Genomic DNA, 8,667 nt, shown 5'->3' with positions numbered 1-8,667 from the left:
TGAGGTCCCTGCTAGCTTTCAGATCCTGTTTCTACTAATAGCAAGTGACTTTGCTTAATAAATGAATTAACCCAGATTAAACCCTAGAACCCTAGAAAGGATTGAGTGTATTAGGGCAAAGCAGTGGGAACAGACCAGCAAAGTTTGATCAACAGACCTGATAAGTCTGCTGTTTGGTAAAGGCAATAAAATGTTAGCACTTACATTGCTGCTCCAGATGAGAAGTGTAGGGGTCGGGTGCTGGGACTGAAACAAGTGAGGTGGAGGTAATAATAATAATAATAGCATTTGTTAAGCGTTTTACTGTGTGCAAAGCACTGTCCTAAGTGCTCGGGGGATACAAGGTTGTCCCACGTAGGGCTCACAGTCTTAATCCCCATTTTACAGATAAGGTAACTGAGGCTCAGAGAAGTTAAGTGACTTGCCCAAAGTCACCCAGCAGATATGTGGCGGTGCGAGGATTAGAACCCATGACCTCTGACTCCCAAGCCCGGGCTCTTTCCACTGAGCCATGCTGCTTCTCACAGGTAGAACAGACTGAAGCACATAGAACCATCCAAGATGAGCAGCGAGAGCTCACTGTCCTCATCTCCAGTATACAGGTTGGGAAGACTAAAGCTCAGGTCTCCATCCCTCTGTTTCTCCTATAGGACTGAGTTCTTTTACTACGAACATCGCTCAATCCCCACTTTCAAGAAGGAGGGAACACGCAGAATGCAGCCTTACTGATCAGTAAGTAGTTCAGTAGTGATCCAGCCTGGTTTCTTTGGATAAAGACTTTCCATTCCAACTATGGCACACATCTTCCTCTAGCCAGAATGGCTGGATGGCAGTGAACAGAGAAGCTGTCTGAAAAGGTAAGAACTTTCCACGGGGCTCTGTCTGTGTGGCTTGGGAAGTTGGTAGCCTGTTCATTTTAGAAACTCATTCTGACATGTGAACAGGAGTCAAAATAAGGCGTTGCCACTCGAACTCTTGTGGAGCAGATATCTGAGCGAAAAGTGATGTGTTATTGCTTGACAATTCCCTTGGATTTCTTACAAGAAAAAATTGTGACTACCCTTCAGGCAGCCCAGACATGTGCCTGTGATATCACTATAGCCCCACTGCCAGCCATTACTTCCTTGGCCCTGGAAAACAAGGCTTTGGTTGGAAATGTCGCATTCTGCCCGTGTACCAAACTATCACCAAGTGAGGACGTAGGCAAGGGCAGAGCTTCCAGAAAGACCATTAAAATGTAGATGAACTTGAAGAGTAATAAGTGACTAAGAAGATGACAAGTGACATCATGAAAAGGAGTCTAACCAGTTGGCCACAACAGCCAGCCTTCAAACAGGCAAACGACCTCGACCCAGATACAGATAGTTCCTTCCCCCTTCCTGGAATAAGTCAGGCCTGCACTTTCCTCTGCTTCCCTTCCCTTCCACCTAACATAGCTGCACGGTCTAGGGAAGAATGGAGTTTTACTTTGTTAGTGTACTCTGCACCCAGATGGGCCTCAAGGTTATCTAGTGCAGGGAAAGTATGGTGCCAACAGTCCCGTCATTCTCTGCAACTCTATCATAGTTATAGTTGTCCTTTGGACTTGATGGTGAAATCCACCTATGAGTGCAGGCGTCAATGAAAAGGTCAGTGTGGGACTCACGCTCCCAACTACTTTGTGCATATGAAAATGTTGTTCCTTGCTGTGTTGCCATGGTAGATATTTGCTTCTGGCATCGCTTTTTTTTTGGTCTCTGTGTCTTTCCATCTGTATGAAGATTTTCACATGGAGAAACATTGCTTTTTTGGTGACAGTACACCAAGCAGGTCAATCCTCTGCAATTGACTCCAGATTTTCAGATGGGATGAAGCACTGTCTGAAACAATTCCTCTGCCCGCCCTGTTCTCTGTTTCTCAATTTCAGCTTCCCACACAGCAGTTGTTTGGGTATTATACTTTTGCTTATTCTTCTTATATGGCCCACCCAATGTAGCTGTTTTAAGAAGGCATAGCTTCGATGCTGGGAGACTGACTACCTTCCAAAACTTTATTGTTTGTGATCTTGTCTTGACATTTGAGATTGAGTATTGCCCCTCGATGGTGATAGGATTGCTCAAGGAGCTGAGTGTTGTGACCGTGGTGGGGTCCAAATCTCACAGAAAAGGTTGAACAACACAATACCTCTGTAGACTTTTAGTTTGATCTAGTGCGTGATAATCAATCATACTTATTAAGCGCTTACTGTTTGCAGAGCACTCTACTAAGCACTTGGGAGAGTACAATATAACAGAGTTGGTAGACATGTTCCCTGCCCCCAAGGAGTTTGAAGTCTAGAGGGGGAGATTGGTGTTAATATAATTAAATTATGGATATGTACATAAATGATGCCAACTTGTACTTCCCAAGCGCTTAGTACAGTGCTCTGCACACAGTAAGTGCTCAATAAATATGATTGAAAGAATGAAATGATGTGGGACTGAGGTTGGGGTGATTAGGACAGGGTTTGGGTGGGAAGATGAAGAGTTGTGTTTGGGACATGTTAGGTTTGAGGTGTTGCAGTACAACCAAATGTAGATGTCCTGAGGGCAGGAGAAAATATGAGACTGCAGAGATGGAGAGAAATCAGGGCTGGAGATGTAGCTTTGGGAATCATCTGTGTAGAGCTTATAGCTGGAGCCCTGGGACCAAATGAGTTCTCCAAAGAAGTGGGTGCAAATGGAGAATAGAAGGGGACTCAGACTGAGCCTTGAGGGATTCCCACTGGTACCTTGCTACTACCATCACACTGCGTTTGACAATCTCCCAAAAGGTTGTACTGACATTCTTGATTCAGTTTTCTATTTCTTTGCCCAGCATTGGTCAGTGTGCTTGCATAGGTAACAGAATTTAGTGACGGCACTTAGCTCTGGTTGCCAAAATACATTTTTTGTTATGTACTTGATTTCCCTAATGTATCATCATGAATGGTATTTATTGAGCACCTATTTGTACAGAACACTGTACTAAGTGCTTGGGAGAATATAATAAAACAGAGTTGGCAGACATTCCCTGCCCACAGTGAGGTTTCAGTCTCAAAGATTTATACATCCCTTCAGTTTTTTTTAGACTGAGTGTCAAACCAAAAAGCCTGGCTGATTCAGTAAAGTGATTTGCAATCATTTGCATACAACCAGATTCCTCCAATAATAATAATAATAATAATAATGGCATTTATTAAGTGCTTACTATGTGCAAAGCACTGTTCTAAGTGCTGGGGAGGTTGCAAGGTGATCAGGTTGTCCCACGGGGGGGCTCACAGTCTTAATCTCCATTTTATAGATGAGATAACTGAGGCAAAGGGAAGTTAAGTGACTTGCCCGAAATCACACAGCTGACAAGTGGTGGAGCCGGGAGTTGGACCCATGACCTCTGACTCTAAAGCCCGTGCTCTTCCCACTGAGCCACGTTGCTTCCAAGTAGAACAGGAGTTTCAGTCCTGCCAAGAGTTTGACCCCCAAGTCCCCATATTCACAGCACACTGCTGCTCTTCAACTCCTCATATGCAGGGTTTGGCTAGCCCGTCCTCAACCCCCCGACAGTGTGTCAGTCAGACTTGCCCTAGTTGGACTAGCTATCTTTCCAAATGGCAGCCTTGGTACATCCTGGGTTGGCACCTACCAATAAAATGAACTCTGCAGATCTCTCCCTGGTATGAAGTGGGCAATTCAACCTGGGATTTGTATTTACTGGGGTCCCAGTGAAAAATTAGCAGGTTTTATTAGAGGTCTTTCAGGTAGCAGTGTGAGTTCAGTCCTGCCACCTAGGAGCCATGACAAAATATCAAAAAAATCCTGCCCAACCGGTGTGTCCGCTCATCTCTGTTCAGGGTGCCATAGTCAGTGAGCATAGCCAATGTAAATGACAGGGTCTGTCCTTCAATCAATCATATTTATTGAGCGCTTACTGTGTGCAGAGCACTGTACTAAGCACTTGGGAAGTACAAGCTGGCAACATATAGAGACAGTCCCTACCCAACAGTGGGCTCACAGTCTAGAAGGTGGGATCACAGTCTAGAAGACTTCCTGTGTCAAAAGTTTAAAGTGAAGACCCATGAAAGGTGTTCTGAGCTGTGGTATCTGGGAGTAATGGAAAAAAATTAAATGAGAATCGCCAAGGAATAGCTCAAGTTCATTCATTCATTCAATCTTATTTATTGAGCACTTACTGTGTGTAGAGCACTGTACAAAGTGCTTGGGAAGTACAATTCGGCAGCAGGAAGAGACAGTGCCTACCCAACGGCGGGCTCACAGTCTAGAAGGGGGAGTCACAACAAAACAAGTGGACAGGCGTCGATAGCATCAAAATAGATAAATAGAATTATTGATATATACACATCATTGATAAAATGGTGTAATAAATATGTGCAAATTTACACAAGTGCTGTGGGGAGGGGAAGGGGGTAGAGCAGAGGGAGGGAGTGGGGGCCATGGGGAGGGGAGGAGGAGCAGAGGAAAAGCGGGGGCTCAGTTTGGGAAGACCTCCTGGAGGATGTGAGTTCTCAGTAGGGCTTTGAAGGGAGGAAGAGTGCTAGTTTGGTGGATGTGAGGAGGGAGGGCATTCCAGGCCAGAGGTAGGACGCGGGCCAGGGGTTGACAGCGAGACAAGTGAGTCACTGAAGCTGGATGTTCTCTAGCTATAAGTACAACCATATGTGTGAGTGTGTGTGTTGGAGCATATAATTCATGGGCAAAAATTCTTGGGAATAAGCTGTTCCACATTGGGGCCTGAATCTTGAGGCACCTGTGCAAATAAAAGAATCTTCCAAGAGTCAGAAATAGTCACCTTGGATGAAATTCTTTCATTGCATCTTCCCAGAGATAGAGAGATCTGAACACGAAAGAATATCTGTTTGTGGGGGTGGAGGGGAATCCTTGTCCACCTCAGCATCCAAATTACTCCCCAGACACTCCCTCTTTTCCCAGAGCCCTTGCCCCTGTCTCTCCCTCCCAGCGTAACTAATCAGCTTTCTCCTGTATGCGGATCACCTCTTATTATAGGGGAGTTCGAAGTGGTGAGCGGCTGTTATTCCCCACACCCTCAAGTCTCAATCCTTCAGTGCGTGCTTCCTACCTCCACATCTGGGGACCACAGGAGACACCCAGCTGCCCCAGGTAAGGGTAAAGAAAGGGTCCTTACATAGAAAGGAGGAGACTTTGGCTTTGGTGTAGTATCCAGGTGATGTTCGGGACTGCCATTATCCTGCAGCCTTAATTTTCACATCAGAAAATCAGGCCTGTAAAGCCCTGAACCATCTGTGCAAATGGCCTTCAAAGATGGCCCTCTCGGGGTTGACCCCAAGTCCAATAATAATGACGGGCCTAATTAGCACTCACTACGTGCCAAGCAACTTTCTGAGCAATAGAGTAGATATGAGTCAGTCACATGGACCACAGTGCATGGCCCTCACGTGCTCACAACGTAAGTTCAAATGGCTACCCGGGGGACCATTTCATCATCCTTTTTCTACTTCAGTTATGGTGACTGGATCGTAGTTTGTGCCCCTTAATAAACCTTGGGACACAAGAGCTCGTCTTGTATGGAGAAGGGGAGGTTTCTTTCTCGTTGAGTCGAGACGGTGCTATTAATAAAGCTGTGTAGAACAGCTGCCTTTATTTATTCATAAATACAGCACAAACATCTTATTGTCAAAAGGAGAGGATTTTCTTTTACTATAAAAAGATAATTAATTCAGGCTAGATAAACTTAATAGCACATTTACCATCTGGGCAAAGCAAACAAAGCACCAAAATAGAATTGTGTGAAGGCAGAATAGTCACAATACCGAATGAAAATACGTGCTTAAGCTGTATTTTGATCTCTTGAGCAACAAATAATTTTACACTCCAAGTATCATGCACATGTTTATGTGAAGGAATGGGTAAAATAAATCTGGGCAGAGATAAAAAATAGCAACTGAGCTTACACAAAAGGAACATGATGCTGGCTGCTTGGTTAAAACAATTTATTGATAAACCTGTTTTACGGACAGAGGTTCCCCATAAGCAGTGCCATTCGTTGGAAGATGCAACCCTGTTTCTTGACTTTTGCTTCTTCTTAAGCCCAAAAAGGATGGTGAAATGGTCCCTGAAGTGATCATTTGAACTTAGACTGAGAGCCCGTGAGAGCCATTGGGTTGGACACAGGCTCTGTCCCACATAGGGCTCACAGTCTTAGTCCCCATTATACAGATGAGGAAACTGAGGCCCAGAGAAGTGAAGTGACTTGCCCAAGGTCACACAGCAGGCAACTGGCAGAGCCAGGATTATAACCCAGGGCCTTCTGACTCCCACTCTATCCACTTGGCCATGCTGCTTCTCTTTATCTACTCTAGTGCTCTCCCTTCAACATTTGCTTGGTGAGGGGCAGAGGTGGGGAAGGAGACCTGGAAGCAAATTCTCCCCATCTTTTCCCTCATTCATTCAATCATATTTATTGAGCACTTACTGTGTGCAGAGCACTGTACTAAGCGCTTGGGAAGTACAAGTTGGCAACATATAGAGACAGTCCCTACCCAACAGCGGGCTCACAGTCTAGAAGGGGGGGACAGACAACAAAACAAAACATGTGGACAGGTGTCAAGTCATCAGAATAAATAGAAGTAAAGCTAGATGCACATCATTAACAAAATAAATAGAATGGTAAATATGTACAAGTAAAATAGAGTAATAAAACTGTACAAACATTTATACAGGTGCTGTGGGGAGGGGAAGGAGGTAGGGTGGGGTGAGGGGGAGGGGGAAAGGAAGGAGGGGGCTCAGTCTGGGAAGGCCTTAGCATTTCCATAGACCATTACTCTCAGGCTCTCCCAAACATGTGTGAAGGGCAGGATAACTGAAGCTATAAGAATGACATGAGAAAAGTGACTTTAATGTCAAAGGAATCTTAAAGTAGCTACATTCATTAAGTGTTTAAACTTTTAAATATGGCTGAGACTAGTTTGCTTTTGTTACCTTCAGTGTATGCCTCCTCTAATGGACTGCATATCTGGGAGCTTCCTTGCCTGCCCCTTTGACACTCCCTTCCCTCCCGCGCCCCCCCCCCATGCCTCTTGCAATAACCTTACAGATTAGTTTCGGTCACTTTTGGCTCTAGGCCTCCACTGAGTCGCTTTTTAGGCTATTCCCTATCAAACTCTTGCTCTTGTGACCCTTGAGGGACAGGGATGATGCCTGAATTAGTTACCTTGTACTTTTCATTCATTCGATAGTATTTATTGAGCGCTTACTGTGTGCAGAGCAGTGTATTAAGCACTTGGGAAGTACAAATCGGCAACATATAGAGACAGTCGCTACCCAACCACAGGCTCACAGTCTAGAAGGGGGAGACAGACAACAAAACAAGTAGACAGGTGCCAATACCATCAGAATAAATGGAATTATAGCTATATACACATCAATAAAAATAGAGTAATAAATATGTACAAATATACACAAGTGCTGTGGGGAGGGGAAGAGGGTAGGGCAGAGGGAGGGAGGGGGTGCAATGGGGAGGGGAGGAGGAGGAGGGGAAAAGGGGGGGCTCAGTCTGGGAAGGCCTCCTGGAGGAGGTGAGCTCTCAGTAGGGCTTTGAGGGGAGGAAGAGAGCCAGCTTGGCGGATGGGCAGAGGGAGGGCATTCCAGGGCAGAGGTAGGACGTGAGCCAGGGGTCGACGGTGGGACAGGCGAGAATGAGGCACACTGAGGAGGTTAGTGGTGGCAGAGGAGCGGAGTGTGTGGGCTGGGCTGAAGAAGAAGAGAAGGAAGGTGAAGTAGGAGGGGGCAAGGTGATGGAGAGCTTTGAAGCCGAGAGTGAGGAATTTTTGCTTTACCTCAGTGCTACCATAGCCCTGCTACCCAAAGTTAGTTAAGTGAGATGCTCTTACTAAATGGACCAAGGTGGGGGCATGCTCCCTGGGTGCCACCTTTTATGCCAGGAAAGAGTGCCCTTCCCCTAAACATCTTGTTTCTCTTCTCATTCAAGATTTTCCTTGAATTCCATCCCTTCCAGAAGCCTGACTTGCCTAGCCAGTTAGGATAAATATTTCTTTAGCCCCTCTGTGCCTCAGGACTTGTTTCTCTGACTCGTTCTTTGTCTCTATCTCCCATTCTATCTCTGTCCTCTTCCTTTTCCCTCTCCTGTCCCACTATTGACTTGAAGGAATCTGGGTGCCCACAAATAGAAAAGCCTCTGAACAAATCTGCCTCCAAAATAATAGAAGTCAATTATTCAGGTATTTCAGGCAGGTGGGGAGATTGGTTAGAAATCTGGTTAATTGGGATTAAAAGGCATTTTTAAGCTTGCTCTCTGTATAATGTGTTTGTGTAAACTGAGGCCCAGAATTCCTCATAAGTCCAGATTTCCTTGTAAACCCAGCTGAAACCAGTTGAAAGTACAGTAGCAGTTGATGGTGACATTCTCTTTGGCCTCGCTGTTTGAGCCTGTTGCCTGACTCTTAAGAATTCAGTTCCACTTCCTGTCTTTGAACCCTTGGCATATTTCCATACCTGATGTAAAATGCACTAGAAATACTAAATACTATTGTCCGATGAGACAAAACAGACTGGGAAGTCATTTTTTTTTTCCACTGACACGGTGAAGCCATGAGTACAAAAATCTTTTCTTAGAGAAAAGTGACTATTCCAATGTTTCCTTTCCAAGCATTTCAGA

The sequence above is a fragment of the Tachyglossus aculeatus genome, chromosome 12, assembly GCF_015852505.1.
Source record: "Tachyglossus aculeatus isolate mTacAcu1 chromosome 12, mTacAcu1.pri, whole genome shotgun sequence".
Classification (NCBI taxonomy): domain Eukaryota; kingdom Metazoa; phylum Chordata; class Mammalia; order Monotremata; family Tachyglossidae; genus Tachyglossus; species Tachyglossus aculeatus.
The sequence above is the reverse complement of the archived record's forward strand: the minus strand, read 5'-3'. Positions refer to the sequence as shown.